Source organism: Salmo salar, chromosome 18 (genome assembly GCF_965601325.2).
Source record: "Salmo salar chromosome 18, fSalSal1, whole genome shotgun sequence".
NCBI classification, from domain to species: domain Eukaryota; kingdom Metazoa; phylum Chordata; class Actinopteri; order Salmoniformes; family Salmonidae; genus Salmo; species Salmo salar.
The window spans coordinates 1,960,663-1,982,749 of NC_138308.1; the positions used below are offsets into that span (position 1 = coordinate 1,960,663).

The 22,087-nt window shown below is 37.0% G+C and overlaps 12 non-coding genes across 12 annotated transcripts; all 12 read right to left on the reverse strand.

The window, feature by feature from the left end:
* Nucleotides 1-526: 526 nt before the first annotated feature.
* trnav-uac (transfer RNA valine (anticodon UAC)) lies at nt 527-599 on the reverse strand. The gene has a single exon. It is a non-coding gene; the product is annotated as a tRNA-Val (tRNA).
* A 550-nt stretch (nt 600-1,149) lies between these two features.
* On the reverse strand, nt 1,150-1,222 carry trnav-cac (transfer RNA valine (anticodon CAC)). Its single transcript has one exon. It is a non-coding gene; the product is annotated as a tRNA-Val (tRNA).
* A 6,049-nt stretch (nt 1,223-7,271) lies between these two features.
* On the reverse strand, nt 7,272-7,344 carry trnav-uac (transfer RNA valine (anticodon UAC)). Its single transcript has one exon. It is a non-coding gene; the product is annotated as a tRNA-Val (tRNA).
* Nucleotides 7,345-7,485: 141 nt separating this feature from the next.
* Nucleotides 7,486-7,558, reverse strand: trnav-aac (transfer RNA valine (anticodon AAC)). Its single transcript has one exon. It is a non-coding gene; the product is annotated as a tRNA-Val (tRNA).
* Nucleotides 7,559-7,699: 141 nt separating this feature from the next.
* On the reverse strand, nt 7,700-7,772 carry trnav-uac (transfer RNA valine (anticodon UAC)). Its single transcript has one exon. It is a non-coding gene; the product is annotated as a tRNA-Val (tRNA).
* A 4,096-nt stretch (nt 7,773-11,868) lies between these two features.
* Nucleotides 11,869-11,941, reverse strand: trnav-cac (transfer RNA valine (anticodon CAC)). The gene has a single exon. It is a non-coding gene; the product is annotated as a tRNA-Val (tRNA).
* A 141-nt stretch (nt 11,942-12,082) lies between these two features.
* Nucleotides 12,083-12,155, reverse strand: trnav-uac (transfer RNA valine (anticodon UAC)). The gene has a single exon. It is a non-coding gene; the product is annotated as a tRNA-Val (tRNA).
* A 347-nt stretch (nt 12,156-12,502) lies between these two features.
* trnal-caa (transfer RNA leucine (anticodon CAA)) lies at nt 12,503-12,575 on the reverse strand. Its single transcript has one exon. It is a non-coding gene; the product is annotated as a tRNA-Leu (tRNA).
* A 774-nt stretch (nt 12,576-13,349) lies between these two features.
* On the reverse strand, nt 13,350-13,422 carry trnav-aac (transfer RNA valine (anticodon AAC)). Its single transcript has one exon. It is a non-coding gene; the product is annotated as a tRNA-Val (tRNA).
* Nucleotides 13,423-13,769: 347 nt separating this feature from the next.
* Nucleotides 13,770-13,842, reverse strand: trnav-cac (transfer RNA valine (anticodon CAC)). The gene has a single exon. It is a non-coding gene; the product is annotated as a tRNA-Val (tRNA).
* Nucleotides 13,843-14,189: 347 nt separating this feature from the next.
* trnav-aac (transfer RNA valine (anticodon AAC)) lies at nt 14,190-14,262 on the reverse strand. Its single transcript has one exon. It is a non-coding gene; the product is annotated as a tRNA-Val (tRNA).
* A 5,835-nt stretch (nt 14,263-20,097) lies between these two features.
* trnav-aac (transfer RNA valine (anticodon AAC)) lies at nt 20,098-20,170 on the reverse strand. The gene has a single exon. It is a non-coding gene; the product is annotated as a tRNA-Val (tRNA).
* Nucleotides 20,171-22,087: the final 1,917 nt, after the last annotated feature.

The following is a 22,087-nucleotide window of genomic DNA, read 5'->3' on the forward strand; positions in this document are numbered from 1 at the left end:
TATTCATGGCACGTATTCGAATTTCCAAAATACAGAATTCATGAAAATAACAATTCTTTGTTGAAAGTACAGTACCTACTGCACGTGTCAAAGAGCTCTGTTTCCGCCCGGTTTCAAACCGAGGACCTTTCGCGTGTTAAGCAAACGTGATAACCGCTACACTACAGAAACTGCTTCAACAATTATCTGCAAGGAGTAAACCGAATTTTACAGATATTCATGGCACGTGTTCAAATTTCCAAAATTAGGCATTTATGAAAATAACTATTCTCTGTTAATAGTACAGTACCTACTGCACATGTCAAAGAGCACTGTTTCCTCCCGGTTTCAAACTGAGGACCTTTCACGTGTAAAGCGAACGTGATAACCACTACACTACAGACACTGCTGCTACATTCAGCTGCAAGGAGTAAACCGAATTTTACAGATATTCATGGCACGTGTTGAAATTTCCAAATTTAGGCATTTATGAAAATAACTATTCTCTTTTAAAAGTACTGTACCTACTGCAGGTGTCAAAGAGCACTGTTTCCGCCCGGTTTCGAACCGAGGACCTTTCGCGTGTAAAGCCAACGTGATAACCACTACACTACAGAAACTTCTGCTTGATTTTCCTGCAAGAAGTAAACCGAATTTTACAGATATTCAGGGCACGTATTCGAATTTCCAAAAGTAGGCATTTATGAAAATAACTATTCTCTGTTAATAGTACAGTACCTACTGCACATGTCAAAGAGCAGTGTTTCCTCCTGGTTTCAAACTGAGGACCTTTCACGTGTAAAGCTAACGTGATAACCACTACACTACAGAAACTGCTGCTACATTTAGCTGCAAGGAGTAAACCGAATTTTACAGATATTCATGGCACGTGTTGAAATTTCCAAATTTAGGCATTTATGAAAATAACTATTCTCTTTTAAAAGTACTGTACCTACTGCAGGTGTCAAAGAGCACTGTTTCCGCCCGAGGACCTTTCGCGTGTAAAGCGAACGTGATAACCACTACACTACAGAAACTTCTGCTTGATTTTCCTGCAAGAAGTAAACCGAATTTTAAAAATATTCATGGCACGTATTCGAATTTCCAAAATAAAGAATTCATGAAATTTTCTGTTACCACTATGGTACTTCAGAATGTGTCAATGAGCGTTGTTTCCGCCCGGTTTCGAACCAGGGATCTTTCGCGTGTGAAGCAAACGTGATAACCACTACACTACAGAAACTGCTGCTACATTTCGCAGCGAGGAGTAAACAAAATTACACAGATATTCATGGCACGTATTCGAATTTCCAAAATACAGAATTCATGAAAATAACAATTCTTTGTTGAAAGTACAGGACCTACTGCATGTGTCAAAGAGCTCTGTTTCCGCCCGGTTTTGAACCGAGGACCTTTCGCGTGTTAAGCGAACGTGATTTTTTTTTTTTTTTTTTTTTTTTATTATCAAAAATGTTTGTTTACAATATTTACAGTACAATCTACTGTTTACAGTACAATCCACAGAGAACAATACAGAAGACACTAGACTAACAGAGGCAGGTGAACAATTCACCCCCTATCAAATTATCAACAAAGAAAATATCAAAACAGTGCTTTCAAAAATTATAAGTGATACCTCCACTCTCCTCTCGTGAAATTAACCCACTCCCTTCAACAAAAGACTCATCAAAATGTTCCATCCCATAATTAAACAACATATCTATGTGTTTACTGAACAGTGCTATAAAGATACTCCACACCTGAACCCTCTTTCTGTCAAAAGAAACATAATTCCTCCTACAAAAAATAGCATACCTCACAAAACTCAAAACCATATTCAACAAACACACATTAGCACCCTCACATTTACCAGACACTCCAAATAACAAAAGTTCCTCCCACTCATACTTTTTCACGAAATCTCCCCCCCAGTTTCTACATAACATTTCCTTAACTTTACAAAAAAAATATTTTAAATCCTCACATTCTATAAACAAATGCATAAGAGTTTCCGGGAAACGTCCACATACGTCGCATTCCCTTTCTATCTCACAATTAATTTTCTTTAGCACCACCTTTGTAAATATTCTATTATGTCTTAGTTTGAAATCATTATTTTCACACTCCTTACTATTATATTTTACATTTAAATTTCCCCATATCTTTTTTTCATCCAATTCCGGAAAAACTACTTTCCAAAATTTCTCAGCAGCCGGCCTTCTACACACTTTTCCTACCATTATTCTATACAATCTTTTCACTGGTATACTAGATAAATGTACTTTCTTCTTACTGCTACCAATGAACAAATTAGGAAATACAAATAAATCTTCTCTTTCAACTTCACTATTTATTAAATCAACCCATGCTCTTGGTATACTATTCTTTATCTTGTCATACATATTATTCACTGTTCCCCTTCCCACCTCTTCATCCCATTCATTGATTATGTCAAAAATAGCTTCCCCAGGTAAAAACCCTGGAATTACCTCATAAGTATAATCTTTTATTTGCCGTAGACCTGCACTCATAAATACTTTATTATACAAAACTTTTTCTTTGTTCTTGATTTTCTCATTCAGAAATATAGGTTGATTCATAATCAGGTCAATATGTCCACATTCATAATATACATTAGGCAACAACTCTGCCCATGCATTTAACACCTCTTTATAAAAATCTGGTACCTTTTCAAACATTGCCCTTTTAAGCCCCATCAATAAACCATTATCCTCACAACCACCACTCTCCTCTAAGTAGACTCTAAAGAAGTGTTTCCAGCCATAATCTTCACTGTCATACAAATATTTCTTTACTGTTTTTATCCTAATAGCTTTTCTTTTGACATCTAAATCTACAAGTTTTAAACCTCCATCCACATAGTCAGCAATCAATGTTTTCTGAGATATTCTCACTCCTTTACCATCCCAAATAAAATTTGACACCACATTATTCAATTCATTTAGGACCCACTCCGGCATGTCCAGGACTCCCAAAACATACACAAATTTGGATAATACCAAAGCATTTGCAACAATTACTTTCCCTTGTAACTTTAGTTTTCTATTTTTCCAGAAATTCAACGTTAGCTTGACTTTATTAAGGATCCCAGTCCAAGTTATATCTTTTGCCTCTTTCTCCTTTACACCAATGTTTACTCCCAGCACTTTAATAAAATCCTTTGCGCTCTTGAATGGAATCTCACACCCGTTTACATTGATATCCCCAACAAACATTATTTCAGTCTTCTCTATATTAACTTTAGCACCCGATGCCTTGCCATATATATCTATGATCCCCATAATGCTTCCAATACTTTCTATATCCTTCACAGTACAAGTAGTGTCATCAGCGTACTGATGTACAACACTGACACCACCACCTGGGATTCCAACACCCCTTACTTCTTTATTACTATTTATCAATGTAGCTAACGGTTCTGTAGAAACACTGTACAGCAGAGCTGACAAAGGACAGCCCTGCCTTACTGACCTCTCCACAGGGAAAGTATCTGTTAACACTCCGTTACATTTAACACAACTTTTAGCCCCACTATACAACAGGTTGATCCAAGATACAAACTTTGGCCCAAACCCAAACCTCTCCAAAGTCTGTAATAAAAAGCTGTGCTCCACTCTATCGAAAGCTTTGTTAAAGTCCAAACTTAAAACTATACCACCTTCATTTTTCATTTGATTAACAACATCCCTAATTGTACAAATTACATCTGAAATATCTCTTCCAGGTATGCCGTAGGCTTGTGTTGATTCAATAATACTCCCAATCACCTTTTTCATCCTATTCGCTAACACTTTAGTCAGTATCTTATAATCCGAATTTAGAAGGCTAATAGGCCTATAATTTTCTAACTTTAATCTACTGCCCCTATTTTTGAATAAGATCGTTAACATTCCAGTTGACATAGACTCAGGGATTTCCTTATTCTCTTCCATATAATGAAACACCCTCACTAAAATGGGTGCCAAAATATCTACAAAGACTTTATAGAACTCATTTGTTAAACCATCCAAACCCGGACTTTTATTACCTTGCGTGCTAACAATTGCTTCCTTGATTTCCATAATCGAAATCTCTTCATCACACATCATTCTATCTGCCTGCGATACTTTGGCACTAATTGTATCCAACACTTTTACAACACACACTTTATCTACATCATTCTTTTTGTAAAGATTTCTGTAAAAGGTTTCAACTGTCTCTAAGATCCCAACAAAATCGTTTACCTTTACACCTCTTTCATCTTCCAACTCTACAATGTAACTCTTAGTTTGTTTTCTTTTTTCCAGACCCAAAAAAAAGGATGTACATTTCTCTCCCTCCAAAGCGTACTGTGCCCTGCTCCTAACAATAGCACCCAAACATTTATTTTTTTCATAACGACCCAGCTCTGCATGGATTTTCAAATAATTCACAACATCATAGTCTGGATCCGTATCAGCCTTTTCAAGTTCATGCAACATCCTATTCCTAAGCATTATTTCTTTCTGCTTATCTAAACGGTTATGATTTTTTGCGTACCTAATACTCCTATTTTTTACTTTTACTTTCACTTCCTCCCACCATAAACACACATTCTCTTTTAACAGTACATTAGACATTTCATCATTAATACATTCAACAATTTCATTTCTATATCCTTCCTCCTTTAACAGACTGGCATTTAAACACCAGACACCTCCCCCTCTCCTCTCCACACCAAAACCCATTTGAAATGACATTACTGCATGATCACTATATGCTGTAAAGGTATATGACACCTTCTTAACATTCTGCACCAATTCTTGTTTTGCTAGACATAAATCAATTCTGCTTTGTTTTAATTCCTTTAGAACCACCTGCCTTCTAGAGAATACTCTTCTGTTTGGATTTTCAGCCCTCCATATATCTACTAGATTCTCCTCATTCATAAGTTTCCATAATGCATTTCTAGAAGAGTCATATCTGAATTTAGCACAACTAGAGGCATCCATTCTACTACACCTCACATTAAAATCTCCTATCAGTATACAGTTTTCTGAGCACAGTGTTTTTAATTTGTGAAACATTTCTCTCCTTTCAGATTCAATGTTTGAAGCATAAACATTAATTAAACGAAAAACTACATTTTGAACTTCAAATTCAATTACAATAAGTCTGCCATCATTGTCAGCATATATTTCTTTTACATTTTGCACCACATCATTTTTTATCAAAATAGCCACACCACATGTTTTATCCCCTCCATGACTACAAAAAATTAAATCTGACCATTTACTCTTAATCTCCTGCATTTTGGAGTCTGTCCAATTGGTCTCTTGAAAACACAACATGTCTGCCTTAACAGACACTAATACCTGCTCAAATTTGCTCATGTTTCTCAAACTGTTACCATTTAGGGATGCGACTGTAATCATTATGAATGTGTGCAGAAGTATAATCAGAGCCAAACAAGTCCTTAAAAATCCTACTTTTTCTTTTTTCCAAAACCCATCATCTCCCTGGTTTTCGACAATGACCTCTTATTTTTTACAAACAACTGAAGATCCTCACTATCTATTTCATCATCCGTCTCTTTATTTGGATTTTTGGGGGGATCGGCGGGGAAGCCTTTTGAAAAGTGCGCTTTAACAGTGCCCGTGACTTCAGTGGACCCAGCCCACTCTTTGGTGTAATTTTTACACAGGCTTAAAGCTGGCTCAGGCACCTGAGAAGCACCTTGCACCATCTCTACCTGTGTATGTCTTTCACCCATCATGTGCTGCTGTTCCACCTTGTCAGCAGCAGAGACTAAAACGGCGTCTCGTGCTTTGCCAGGAGACATTACAGGCTCTTCAAGCTTATCTGCCACTGTCTCTGGAGTCACACTCTCCATGTCACTCTCATCCTCCCTCTCCATAGGCACACTCCCCTCTTCCTCAGACGTGAGGTCCATTGTTTGCAAAAGTAAGTGATTTTCTCCCTTATTACAGCTACATCTAACTTTAGGTCTGTCACACATTTTGCACACATTTCCTATGTTCCGACATTCTCTGGCATAATGCCCTTGTTCACTACATTTGTGGCATGTGAATTCCGGACATTCCTTAAGTATGTGCCCCGGCTGAATACATAATCTACATACCTTCACTTGATTGTCGTGGATTACACGAAAATATTCAAATCCCTCGACAGTGTTAAATTTTGTAGAATATGGCAAGGATTGCACATTGTCTGTAAACTTTACCTTGCAAAATCTTGTCCCATCTACAATGTCCGTTCCTGGCCACATCCTCCTCTTGATTGGCGTGGTCGCCTTCACCTTCCAGCCTTTTAGTTTCTCTTCTATCTCCTCATCCGTAATGTATGCGGGCAAGTTCAAAAAGGACACCACCAGCTCATCGTTCCCTAGTTCTTTAGCCATGATTTGACAGTTCTTTATCTTTAGCCCGTCTATTAGTCTTTCTTTTCCATTTACATGAGACATTGTTACTTCATACTTATTCCCGTCTTTCATTCGACATCCCAGTATTGTTCCGCAAACTTCCTTTATTCCTCTCAGCAATTCCATCGTTGTTATTTTCCCTTCTCCACTTATTTCCACGTTCACCGTCAGTTCCTTCTCATATGTTCTTTTTTTCAGTTCTTCGTTTAACATTCTGATTTCACTGTTGTCCTTTCTCGTCGTCGTTTGTATTCTTGATGTCGAAGCCATGTTGTCCGTCCGGTTATTTTAAGCAATATCCCCCAAACAGCTCACGCTGATGGGGGACAATAGCAAAAACGTTTCACAGAAACTTCACTACAGTCACTCACAAACTTTCAAACTTATAAGTCAACTAGACCTCCAAAAAAAACAATATTCTCTCTCAAGCACTCAGACACCTGCTTCTCTTCCACTTCCTGAAACTCCAAAAAGGGGCGTGTAAAGCGAACGTGATAACCGCTACACTACAGAAACTGCTGCTTGATTTTCATGCAAGAAGTAAACCGAATTTTACAGATATTCAGGGCACGTATTCGAATTTCCAAAATACAGAATTTATGAAAATAACAATTCTTTGTTGAAAGTACAGTACCTACTGCACGTGTCAAAGAGATCTGCTTCCGCCCGGTTTCGAACCGAGGACCTTTCGCGTGTTAAGTGAACGTGATAACCGCTACAATACAGAAACTGCTTCTACAATTATCTGCAAGGAGTAAACCGAATTTTACAGATATTTATGGCACGCGTTGAAATTTCCAAATTTAGGCATTTATGAAAATAACTATTCTCTTTTAAAAGTACTGTACCTACTGCACGTGTCAAAGAGCACTGTTTCCGCCCGGTTTCGAACCGAGGACCTTTCGCGTGTAAAGTGAACGTGATAACCACTACACTACAGAAACTGCTGCTTGATTTTCCTGCAAGAAGTAAACCGAATTTTACAGATATTCAGGGCACGTATTCGAATTTCCAAAATACAGAATTTATGAAAATAACAATTCTTTGTTGAAAGTACAGTACCTACTGCACGTGTCAAAGAGCTCTGTTTCTGCCCGGTTTCGAACCGAGGACCTTTCGCATGTTAAGCGAACGTGATAACCACTACACTACAGAAACTGCTTCAACAGTCATCTGCAAGGAGTAAACTGAATTTTACAGATATTCATGGCACGTGTTGAAATTTCCAAATTTAGGCATTTATGAAAATAACTATTCTCTTTTAAAAGTAATGTACCTACTGCACGTGTCAAAGAGCACTGTTTCCGCCCGGTTTCAAACCGAGGACCTTTCGCGTGTAAAGCGAACGTGATAACCACTACACTACAGAAACTGCTGCTTGATTTTCATGCAAGAAGTAAACCGAATTTTACAGATATTCAGGGCACGTATTCGAATTTCCAAAATACAGAATTTATGAAAATACCAATTCTTTGTTGAAAGTACAGTACCTACTGCACGTGTCAAAGAGATCTGCTTCCGCCCGGTTTCGAACCGAGGACCTTTCGCGTGTTAAGCGAACGTGATTATTTTTTTTTATTTTTTTTTTTTATTATCAAAAATGTTTGTTTACAATATTTACAGTACAATCTACTGTTTACAGTACAATCCACAGAGAACAATACAGAAGACACTAGACTAACAGAGGCAGGTGAACAATTCACCCCCTATCAAATTATCAACAAAGAAAATATCAAAACAGTGCTTTCAAAAATTATAAGTGATACCTCCACTCTCCTCTCGTGAAATTAACCCACTCCCTTCAACAAAAGACTCATCAAAATGTTCCATCCCATAATTAAACAACATATCTATGTGTTTACTGAACAGTGCTATAAAGATACTCCACACCTGAACCCTCTTTCTGTCAAAAGAAACATAATTCCTCCTACAAAAAATAGCATACCTCACAAAACTCAAAACCATATTCAACAAACACACATTAGCACCCTCACATTTACCAGACACTCCAAATAACAAAAGTTCCTCCCACGCATACTTTTTCACGAAATCTCCCCCCCAGTTTCTACATAACATTTCCTTAACTTTACAAAAAAAATATTTTAAATCCTCACATTCTATAAACAAATGCATAAGAGTTTCCGGGAAACGTCCACATACGTCGCATTCCCTTTCTATCTCACAATTAATTTTCTTTAGCACCACCTTTGTAAATATTCTATTATGTCTTAGTTTGAAATCATTATTTTCACACTCCTTACTATTATATTTTACATTTAAATTTCCCCATATCTTTTTTTCATCCAATTCCGGAAAAACTACTTTCCAAAATTTCTCAGCAGCCGGCCTTCTACACACTTTTCCTACCATTATTCTATACAATCTTTTCACTGGTATACTAGATAAATGTACTTTCTTCTTACTGCTACCAATGAACAAATTAGGAAATACAAATAAATCTTCTCTTTCAACTTCACTATTTATTAAATCAACCCATGCTCTTGGTATACTATTCTTTATCTTGTCATACATATTATTCACTGTTCCCCTTCCCACCTCTTCATCCCATTCATTGATTATGTCAAAAATAGCTTCCCCAGGTAAAAACCCTGGAATTACCTCATATGTATAATCTTTTATTTGCCGTAGACCTGCACTCATAAATACTTTATTATACAAAACTTTTTCTTTGTTCTTGATTTTCTCATTCAGAAATATAGGTTGATTCATAATCAGGTCAATATGTCCACATTCATAATATACATTAGGCAACAACTCTGCCCATGCATTTAGCACCTCTTTATAAAAATCTGGTACCTTTTCAAACATTGCCCTTTTAAGACCCATCAATAAACCATTATCCTCACAACCACCACTCTCCTCTAAGTAGACTCTAAAGAAGTGTTTCCAGCCATAATCTTCACTGTCATACAAATATTTCTTTACTGTTTTTATCCTAATAGCTTTTCTTTTGACATCTAAATCTACAAGTTTTAAACCTCCATCCACATAGTCAGCAATCAATGTTTTCTGAGATATTCTCACTCCTTTACCATCCCATATAAAATTTGACACCACATTATTCAATTCATTTAGGACCCACTCCGGCATGTCCAGGACTCCCAAAACATACACAAATTTGGATAATACCAAAGCATTTGCAACAATTACTTTCCCTTGTAACTTTAGTTTTCTATTTTTCCAGAAATTCAACGTTAGCTTGACTTTATTAAGGATCCCAGTCCAAGTTATATCTTTTGCCTCTTTCTCCTTTACACCAATGTTTACTCCCAGCACTTTAATAAAATCCTTTGCGCTCTTGAATGGAATCTCACACCCGTTTACATTGATATCCCCAACAAACATTATTTCAGTCTTCTCTATATTAACTTTAGCACCCGATGCCTTGCCATTATATCTATGATCCCCATAATGCTTCCAATACTTTCTATATCCTTCACAGTACAAGTAGTGTCATCAGCGTACTGATGTACAACACTGACACCACCACCTGGGATTCCAACACCCCTTACTTCTTTATTACTATTTATCAATGTAGCTAACGGTTCTGTAGAAACACTGTACAGCAGAGCTGACAAAGGACAGCCCTGCCTTACTGACCTCTCCACAGGGAAAGTATCTGTTAACACTCCGTTACATTTAACACAACTTTTAGCCCCACTATACAACAGGTTGATCCAAGATACAAACTTTGGCCCAAACCCAAACCTCTCCAAAGTCTGTAATAAAAAGCTGTGCTCCACTCTATCGAAAGCTTTGTTAAAGTCCAAACTTAAAACTATACCACCTTCATTTTTCATTTGATTAACAACATCCCTAATTGTACAAATTACATCTGCAATATCTCTTCCAGGTATGCCGTAGGCTTGTGTTGATTCAATAATACTCCCAATCACCTTTTTCATCCTATTCGCTAACACTTTAGTCAGTATCTTATAATCCGAATTTAGAAGGCTAATAGGCCTATATTTTTCTAACTTTAATCTACTGCCCCTATTTTTGAATAAGATCGTTAACATTCCAGTTGACATAGACTCAGGGATTTCCTTATTCTCTTCCATATAATGAAACACCCTCACTAAAATGGGTGCCAAAATATCTACAAAGACTTTATAGAACTCATTTGTTAAACCATCCAAACCCGGACTTTTATTACCTTGCGTGCTAACAATTGCTTCCTTGATTTCCATAATCGAAATCTCTTCATCACACATCATTCTATCTGCCTGCGATACTTTGGCACTAATTGTATCCAACACTTTTACAACACACACTTTATCTACATCATTCTTTTTGTAAAGATTTCTGTAAAAGGTTTCAACTGTCTCTAAGATCCCAACAAAATCGTTTACCTTTACACCTCTTTCATCTTCCAACTCTACAATGTAACTCTTAGTTTGTTTTCTTTTTTCCAGACCCCAAAAAAAAGGATGTACATTTCTCTCCCTCCAAAGCGTACTGTGCCCTGCTCCTAACAATAGCACCCAAACATTTATTTTTTTCATAACGACCCAGCTCTGCATGGATTTTCAAATAATTCACAACATCATAGTCTGGATCCGTATCAGCCTTTTCAAGTTCATGCAACATCCTATTCCTAAGCATTATTTCTTTCTGCTTATCTAAACGGTTATGATTTTTTGCGTACCTAATACTCCTATTTTTTACTTTTACTTTCACTTCCTCCCACCATAAACACACATTCTCTTTTAACAGTACATTAGACATTTCATCATTAATACATTCAACAATTTCATTTCTATATCCTTCCTCCTTTAACAGACTGGCATTTAAACACCAGACACCTCCCCCTCTCCTCTCCACACCAAAACCCATTTGAAATGACATTACTGCATGATCACTATATGCTGTAAAGGTATATGACACCTTCTTAACATTCTGCACCAATTCTTGTTTTGCTAGACATAAATCAATTCTGCTTTGTTTTAATTCCTTTAGAACCACCTGCCTTCTAGAGAATACTCTTCTGTTTGGATTTTCAGCCCTCCATATATCTACTAGATTCTCCTCATTCATAAGTTTCCATAATGCATTTCTAGAAGAGTCATATCTGAATTTAGCACAACTAGAGGCATCCATTCTACTACACCTCACATTAAAATCTCCTATCAGTATACAGTTTTCTGAGCACAGTGTTTTTAATTTGTGAAACATTTCTCTCCTTTCAGATTCAATGTTTGAAGCATAAACCTTAATTAAACGAAAAACTACATTTTGAACTTCAAATTCAATTACAATAAGTCTGCCATCATTGTCAGCATATATTTCTTTTAAATTTTGCACCACATCATTTTTTATTAAAATAGCCACACCACATGTTTTATCCCCTCCATGACTACAAAAAAATTAAATCTGACCATTTACTCTTAATCTCCTGCATTTTGGAGTCTGTCCAATTGGTCTCTTGAAAACACAACAATGAGCATTGTTTCCGCCTGGTTTCGAACCAGGGACCTTTCGCGTGTGAAGCGAACGTGATAACCACTACACTACAGAAACTGCTGTAACACTTACCTGCAAGGAGTAAAACGAATTTTACTGATATTCATGGCACGTGATGAAATTTCCAAAATTAGGAATTTATGAAAATAACTATTCTCTTTTAAAAGTACTGTCCCTACTGCACATGTCAAACACCACTGTTTTCGCCCGGTTTCGAACCGAGGACCTTTCGCGTGTAAAGCGAACATGATAACCACTACACTACAGAAACTGCTGCTTGATTTTCCTGCAAGAAGTGAACTGAATTTTACAGATATTCATGGCACGTATTCGAATTTCCAAAATAAGGCATTTATGAAAATAACTATTCTCTGTTAATAGTATTGTACCTACTGCACATGTCAAAGAGCACTGTTTCCTCCCGGTTTCAAACTGAGGACCTTTCACGTGTAAAGCTAACGTGATAACCACTACACTACAGAAACTGCTGCTTGATTTTTCTGCAAGGAGTAAACCGAATTTTAAAAATATTCATGGCACGTATTCGAATTTCCAAAATAAAGAATTCATGAAATTTTATGTTACCACTATGGTAGTGCAGAATGTGTCAATGAGCGTTGTTTCCGCCCGGTTTCGAACCAGGGACCTTTCGCGTTTGAAGCGAACGTGATAACCACTACACCACAGAAACTACTGCTACAATTAGCTGCAAGGAGTAAACAGAATTTAAAAAATATTCATGGCACGTATTCGAATTTCCAAAATAAGAGAATAATGAAATTCTCTGTTACCACTATGGTACTTCAGAATGTGTCGATGTGCGTTGTTTCCGCCTGGTTTCGAACCAGGGACCTTTCGCGTGTGAACAAACGTGATAACCACTACACTACAGAAACTGCTGCTACATTTAGCTGCGAGGAGTAAACTGAATTTTACAGATATTCATGGCACGTGCTGAAATTTCCAATTTTAGGCATTTATGAAAATAACTATTCTCTTTTAAAAGTACTGTATCTACTGCACGTGTCAAAGAGCACTGTTTCCGCCCGGTTTCGAACCGAGGACCTTTCGCGTGTTAAGCGAACGCGATAACCACAACACTACAGAAACTTCTTCAAAGATTATCTGCAAGGAGTAAATCGAATTTTACAGATATTCATGGCACGTGTTCAAATTTCCAAAATTAGGCATTTATGAAAATAACTATTCTCTGTTAATAGTACAGTACCTACTGCACATATCAAAGAGCAGTGTTTCCTCCTGGTTTCAAACTGAGGACCTTTCACGTATAAAGCGAACGTGATAACCACTACACTACAGAAACGGCTGCTACATTTAGCTGCGGGGACTAAACCGAATTTTACAGATATTCATGGCACGTATTCGAATTTCCAAAATACAGAATTCATGAAAATAACAATTCTTTGTTGAAAGTACAGTACCTACTGTACGTGTCAAAGAGCTCTGTTTCCGCCCGGTTTCGAACCGAGGACCTTTCGCGTGTTAAGCGAACGTGATAACCGCTACACTACAGAAACTGCTTCAACAATTACCTGCAAGGAGTAAACAGAATTTTACAGATATTCATGGGACGTGTTCAAATTTCCAAAATTAGGCATTTATGAAAATAACTATTGTCTGTTAATAGTACAGTACCTACTGCACATGTCAAAGAGCAGTGTTTCCTCCCGGTTTCAAACGGAGGACCTTTCACGTGTAAAGCTAACGTGATAACCACTACACTACAGAAACTGCTGCTTGATTTTTCTGCAAGGAGTAAACCGAATTTTAAAAATATTCATGGCACGTATTCGAATTTCCAAAATAAAGAATTCATGAAATGTTCTGTTGCCACTATGGTACTACAGAATGTGTCAATGAGCGTTGTTTCCGCCCGGTTTCGAACCAGGGACATTTCGCGTGTGAAGCGAACGTGATAACCACTACACCACAGAAACTACTGCTACAATAAGCTGCAAGGAGTAAACCCAATTTTAAAAATATTCATGGCACGTATTCGAATTTCCAAAATAAGGGATTAATGAAATTCTTTGTTAACACTATGGTACTTCTTGAATGTGTCGATGAGTGTTGTTTCCGCCTGGTTTCGAACCAGGGACCTTTAGCGTGTGAACAAACGTGATAACCACTACACTACAGAAACTGCTGCTACATTTAGCTGCAAGGAGTAAACAGAATTTTACAGATATTCATGGCACGTATTCGAATTTCCAAAATACAGAATTCATGAAAATAACAACTCTTTGTTGAAAGTACAGTACCTACTGCACGTGTCAAAGAGCTCTGTTTCCGCCCGGTTTCGAACCGAGGACCTTTCGCGTGTTAAGCGAACGTGATAACCGCTACACTACAGAAACTGCTTCAACAATTATCTGCAAGGAGTAAACCGAATTTTACAGATATTCATGGCACGTGTTCAAATTTCCAAAATTAGGCATTTATGAAAATAACTATTCTCTGTTAATAGTACAGTACCTACTGCACGTGTCAAAGAGCACTGTTTCCTCCCGGTTTCAAACTGAGGACCTTTCACGTGTAAAGCGAACGTGATTTTTTTTTTTTTTTTTTTTTTTTATTATCAAAAATGTTTGTTTACAATATTTACAGTACAATCTACTGTTTACAGTACAATCCACAGAGAACAATACAGAAGACACTAGACTAACAGAGGCAGGTGAACAATTCACCCCCTATCAAATTATCAACAAAGAAAATATCAAAACAGTGCTTTCAAAAATTATAAGTGATACCTCCACTCTCCTCTCGTGAAATTAACCCACTCCCTTCAACAAAAGACTCATCAAAATGTTCCATCCCATAATTAAACAACATATCTATGTGTTTACTGAACAGTGCTATAAAGATACTCCACACCTGAACCCTCTTTCTGTCAAAAGAAACATAATTCCTCCTACAAAAAATAGCATACCTCACAAAACTCAAAACCATATTCAACAAACACACATTAGCACCCTCACATTTACCAGACACTCCAAATAACAAAAGTTCCTCCCACGCATACTTTTTCACAAAATCTCCCCCCCAGTTTCTACATAACATTTCCTTAACTTTACAAAAAAAATATTTTAAATCCTCACATTCTATAAACAAATGCATAAGAGTTTCCGGGAAACGTCCACATACGTCGCATTCCCTTTCTATCTCACAATTAATTTTCTTTAGCACCACCTTTGTAAATATTCTATTATGTCTTAGTTTGAAATCATTATTTTCACACTCCTTACTATTATATTTTACATTTAAGTTTCCCCATATCTTTTTTTCATCCAATTCCGGAAAAACTACTTTCCAAAATTTCTCAGCAGCCGGCCTTCTACACACTTTTCCTACCATTATTCTATACAATCTTTTCACTGGTATACTAGATAAATGTACTTTCTTCTTACTGCTACCAATGAACAAATTAGGAAATACAAATAAATCTTCTCTTTCAACTTCACTATTTATTAAATCAACCCATGCTCTTGGTATACTATTCTTTATCTTGTCATACATATTATTCACTGTTCCCCTTCCCACCTCTTCATCCCATTCATTGATTATGTCAAAAATAGCTTCCCCAGGTAAAAACCCTGGAATTACCTCATAAGTATAATCTTTTATTTGCCGTAGACCTGCACTCATAAATACTTTATTATACAAAACTTTTTCTTTGTTCTTGATTTTCTCATTCAGAAATATAGGTTGATTCATAATCAGGTCAATATGTCCACATTCATAATATACATTAGGCAACAACTCTGCCCATGCATTTAGCACCTCTTTATAAAAATCTGGTACCTTTTCAAACATTGCCCTTTTAAGCCCCATCAATAAACCATTATCCTCACAACCACCACTCTCCTCTAAGTAGACTCTAAAGAAGTGTTTCCAGCCATAATCTTCACTGTCATACAAATATTTCTTTACTGTTTTTATCCTAATAGCTTTTCTTTTGACATCTAAATCTACAAGTTTTAAACCTCCATCCACATAGTCAGCAATCAATGTTTTCTGAGATATTCTCACTCCTTTACCATCCCAAATAAAATTTGACACCACATTATTCAATTCATTTAGGACCCACTCCGGCATGTCCAGGACTCCCAAAACATACACAAATTTGGATAATACCAAAGCATTTGCAACAATTACTTTCCCTTGTAACTTTAGTTTTCTATTTTTCCAGAAATTCAACGTTAGCTTGACTTTATTAAGGATCCCAGTCCAAGTTATATCTTTTGCCTCTTTCTCCTTTACACCAATGTTTACTCCCAGCACTTTAATAAAATCCTTTGCGCTCTTGAATGGAATCTCACACCCGTTTACATTGATATCCCCAACAAACATTATTTCAGTCTTCTCTATATTAACTTTAGCACCCGATGCCTTGCCATATATATCTATGATCCCCATAATGCTTCCAATACTTTCTATATCCTTCACAGTACAAGTAGTGTCATCAGCGTACTGATGTACAACACTGACACCACCACCTGGGATTCCAACACCCCTTACTTCTTTATTACTATTTATCAATGTAGCTAACGGTTCTGTAGAAACACTGTACAGCAGAGCTGACAAAGGACAGCCCTGCCTTACTGACCTCTCCACAGGGAAAGTATCTGTTAACACTCCGTTACATTTAACACAACTTTTAGCCCCACTATACAACAGGTTGATCCAAGATACAAACTTTGGCCCAAACCCAAACCTCTCCAAAGTCTGTAATAAAAAGCTGTGCTCCACTCTATCGAAAGCTTTGTTAAAGTCCAAACTTAAAACTATACCACCTTCATTTTTCATTTGATTAACAACATCCCTAATTGTACAAATTACATCTGAAATATCTCTTCCAGGTATGCCGTAGGCTTGTGTTGATTCAATAATACTCCCAATCACCTTTTTCATCCTATTCGCTAACACTTTAGTCAGTATCTTATAATCCGAATTTAGAAGGCTAATAGGCCTATAATTTTCTAACTTTAATCTACTGCCCCTATTTTTGAATAAGATCGTTAACATTCCAGTTGACATAGACTCAGGGATTTCCTTATTCTCTTCCATATAATGAAACACCCTCACTAAAATGGGTGCCAAAATATCTACAAAGACTTTATAGAACTCATTTGTTAAACCATCCAAACCCGGACTTTTATTACCTTGCGTGCTAACAATTGCTTCCTTGATTTCCATAATCGAAATCTCTTCATCACACATCATTCTATCTGCCTGCGATACTTTGGCACTAATTGTATCCAACACTTTTACAACACACACTTTATCTACATCATTCTTTTTGTAAAGATTTCTGTAAAAGGTTTCAACTGTCTCTAAGATCCCAACAAAATCGTTTACCTTTACACCTCTTTCATCTTCCAACTCTACAATGTAACTCTTAGTTTGTTTTCTTTTTTCCAGACCCAAAAAAAAGGATGTACATTTCTCTCCCTCCAAAGCGTACTGTGCCCTGCTCCTAACAATAGCACCCAAACATTTATTTTTTTCATAACGACCCAGCTCTGCATGGATTTTCAAATAATTCACAACATCATAGTCTGGATCCGTATCAGCCTTTTCAAGTTCATGCAACATCCTATTCCTAAGCATTATTTCTTTCTGCTTATCTAAACGGTTATGATTTTTTGCGTACCTAATACTCCTATTTTTTACTTTTACTTTCACTTCCTCCCACCATAAACACACATTCTCTTTTAACAGTACATTAGACATTTCATCATTAATACATTCAACAATTTCATTTCTATATCCTTCCTCCTTTAACAGACTGGCATTTAAACACCAGACACCTCCCCCTCTCCTCTCCACACCAAAACCCATTTGAAATGACATTACTGCATGATCACTATATGCTGTAAAGGTATATGACACCTTCTTAACATTCTGCACCAATTCTTGTTTTGCTAGACATAAATCAATTCTGCTTTGTTTTAATTCCTTTAGAACCACCTGCCTTCTAGAGAATACTCTTCTGTTTGGATTTTCAGCCCTCCATATATCTACTAGATTCTCCTCATTCATAAGTTTCCATAATGCATTTCTAGAAGAGTCATATCTGAATTTAGCACAACTAGAGGCATCCATTCTACTACACCTCACATTAAAATCTCCTATCAGTATACAGTTTTCTGAGCACAGTGTTTTTAATTTGTGAAACATTTCTCTCCTTTCAGATTCAATGTTTGAAGCATAAACATTAATTAAACGAAAAACTACATTTTGAACTTCAAATTCAATTACAATAAGTCTGCCATCATTGTCAGCATATATTTCTTTTACATTTTGCACCACATCATTTTTTATCAAAATAGCCACACCACATGTTTTATCCCCTCCATGACTACAAAAAATTAAATCTGACCATTTACTCTTAATCTCCTGCATTTTGGAGTCTGTCCAATTGGTCTCTTGAAAACACAACATGTCTGCCTTAACAGACACTAATACCTGCTCAAATTTGCTCATGTTTCTCAAACTGTTACCATTTAGGGATGCGACTGTAATCATTATGAATGTGTGCAGAAGTATAATCAGAGCCAAACAAGTCCTTAAAAATCCTACTTTTTCTTTTTTCCAAAACCCATCATCTCCCTGGTTTTCGACAATGACCTCTTATTTTTTACAAACAACTGAAGATCCTCACTATCTATTTCATCATCCGTCTCTTTATTTGGATTTTTGGGGGGATCGGCGGGGAAGCCTTTTGAAAAGTGCGCTTTAACAGTGCCCGTGACTTCAGTGGACCCAGCCCACTCTTTGGTGTAATTTTTACACAGGCTTAAAGCTGGCTCAGGCACCTGAGAAGCACCTTGCACCATCTCTACCTGTGTATGTCTTTCACCCATCATGTGCTGCTGTTCCACCTTGTCAGCAGCAGAGACTAAAACGGCGTCTCGTGCTTTGCCAGGAGACATTACAGGCTCTTCAAGCTTATCTGCCACTGTCTCTGGAGTCACACTCTCCATGTCACTCTCATCCTCCCTCTCCATAGGCACACTCCCCTCTTCCTCAGACGTGAGGTCCATTGTTTGCAAAAGTAAGTGATTTTCTCCCTTATTACAGCTACATCTAACTTTAGGTCTGTCACACATTTTGCACACATTTCCTATGTTCCGACATTCTCTGGCATAATGCCCTTGTTCACTACATTTGTGGCATGTGAATTCCGGACATTCCTTAAGTATGTGCCCCGGCTGAATACATAATCTACATACCTTCACTTGATTGTCGTGGATTACACGAAAATATTCAAATCCCTCGACAGTGTTAAATTTTGTAGAATATGGCAAGGATTGCACATTGTCTGTAAACTTTACCTTGCAAAATCTTGTCCCATCTACAATGTCCGTTCCTGGCCACATCCTCCTCTTGATTGGCGTGGTCGCCTTCACCTTCCAGCCTTTTAGTTTCTCTTCTATCTCCTCATCCGTAATGTATGCGGGCAAGTTCAAAAAGGACACCACCAGCTCATCGTTCCCTAGTTCTTTAGCCATGATTTGACAGTTCTTTATCTTTAGCCCGTCTATTAGTCTTTCTTTTCCATTTACATGAGACATTGTTACTTCATACTTATTCCCGTCTTTCATTCGACATCCCAGTATTGTTCCGCAAACTTCCTTTATTCCTCTCAGCAATTCCATCGTTGTTATTTTCCCTTCTCCACTTATTTCCACGTTCACCGTCAGTTCCTTCTCATATGTTCTTTTTTTCAGTTCTTCGTTTAACATTCTGATTTCACTGTTGTCCTTTCTCGTCGTCGTTTGTATTCTTGATGTCGAAGCCATGTTGTCCGTCCGGTTATTTTAAGCAATATCCCCCAAACAGCTCACGCTGATGGGGGACAATAGCAAAAACGTTTCACAGAAACTTCACTACAGTCACTCACAAACTTTCAAACTTATAAGTCAACTAGACCTCCAAAAAAAACAATATTCTCTCTCAAGCACTCAGACACCTGCTTCTCTTCCACTTCCTGAAACTCCAAAAAGGGGCGTGTAAAGCGAACGTGATAACCACTACACTACAGAAACTGCTGCTACATTTAGCTGCAAGGAGTAAACCCAATTTTACAGATATTCATGGCACGTATTCGAATTTCCAAAATACAGAATTCATGAAAATAACAACTCTTTGTTGAAAGTACAGTACCTACTGCACGTGTCAAAGAGCTCTGTTTCCGCCCGGTTTCGAACCGAGGACCTTTCGCGTGTTAAGCGAACGTGATAACCGCTACACTACAGAAACTGCTTCAACAATTATCTGCAAGGAGTAAACCGAATTTTACAGATATTCATGGCACGTGTTCAAATTTCCAAAATTAGGCATTTATGAAAATAACTATTCTCTGTTAATAGTACAGTACCTACTGCACGTGTCAAAGAGCACTGTTTCCTCCCGGTTTCAAACTGAGGACCTTTCACGTGTAAAGCGAACGTGATAACCACTACACTACAGAAACTGCTGCTTGATTTTCCTGCAAGAAGTAAACCGAATTTTACAGATATTCATGGCACGTGTTCAAATTTCCAAAAGTAGGCATTTATGAAAATAACTATTCTCTGTTAATAGTACAGTACCTACTGCACATGTCAAAGAGCTCTGTTTCCTCCTGGTTTCAAACTGAGGACCTTTCACGTGTAAAGCTAACGTGATAACCACTACACTACAGAAACTGCTGCTACATTTAGCTGCAAGGAGTAAACCGAATTTTACAGATATTCATGGCACGTGTTGAAATTTCCAAATTTAGGCATTTATGAAAATAACTATTCTCTTTTAAAAGTACTGTACCTACTGCAGGTGTCAAAGAGCACTGTTTCCGCCCGGTTTCGAACCGAGGACCTTTCGCATGTAAAGCGAACGTGATTTTTTTTTTTTTTTTTTTTTTTTATTATCAAAAATGTTTGTTTACAATATTTACAGTACAATCTACTGTTTACAGTACAATCCACAGAGAACAATACAGAAGACACTAGACTAACAGAGGCAGGTGAACAATTCACCCCCTATCAAATTATCAACAAAGAAAATATCAAAACAGTGCTTTCAAAAATTATAAGTGATACCTCCACTCTCCTCTCGTGAAATTAACCCACTCCCTTCAACAAAAGACTCATCAAAATGTTCCATCCCATAATTAAACAACATATCTATGTGTTTACTGAACAGTGCTATAAAGATACTCCACACCTGAACCCTCTTTCTGTCAAAAGAAACATAATTCCTCCTACAAAAAATAGCATACCTCACAAAACTCAAAACCATATTCAACAAACACACATTAGCACCCTCACATTTACCAGACACTCCAAATAACAAAAGTTCCTCCCACGCATACTTTTTCACGAAATCTCCCCCCCAGTTTCTACATAACATTCCCTTAACTTTACAAAAAAAATATTTTAAATCCTCACATTCTATAAACAAATGCATAAGAGTTTCCGGGAAACGTCCACATACGTCGCATTCCCTTTCTATCTCACAATTAATTTTCTTTAGCACCACCTTTGTAAATATTCTATTATGTCTTAGTTTGAAATCAATATTTTCACACTCCTTACTATTATATTTTACATTTAAATTTCCCCATATCTTTTTTTCATCCAATTCCGGAAAAACTACTTTCCAAAATTTCTCAGCAGCCGGCCTTCTACAGACTTTTCCTACCATTATTCTATACAATCTTTTCACTGGTATACTAGATAAATGTACTTTCTTCTTACTGCTACCAATGAACAAATTAGGAAATACAAATAAATCTTCTCTTTCAACTTCACTATTTATTAAATCAACCCATGCTCTTGGTATACTATTCTTTATCTTGTCATACATATTATTCACTGTTCCCCTTCCCACCTCTTCATCCCATTCATTGATTATGTCAAAAATAGCTTCCCCAGGTAAAAACCCTGGAATTACCTCATAAGTATAATCTTTTATTTGCCGTAGACCTGCACTCATAAATACTTTATTATACAAAACTTTTTCTTTGTTCTTGATTTTCTCATTCAGAAATATAGGTTGATTCATAATCAGGTCAATATGTCCACATTCATAATATACATTAGGCAACAACTCTGCCCATGCATTTAGCACCTCTTTATAAAAATCTGGTACCTTTTCAAACATTGCCCTTTTAAGCCCCATCAATAAACCATTATC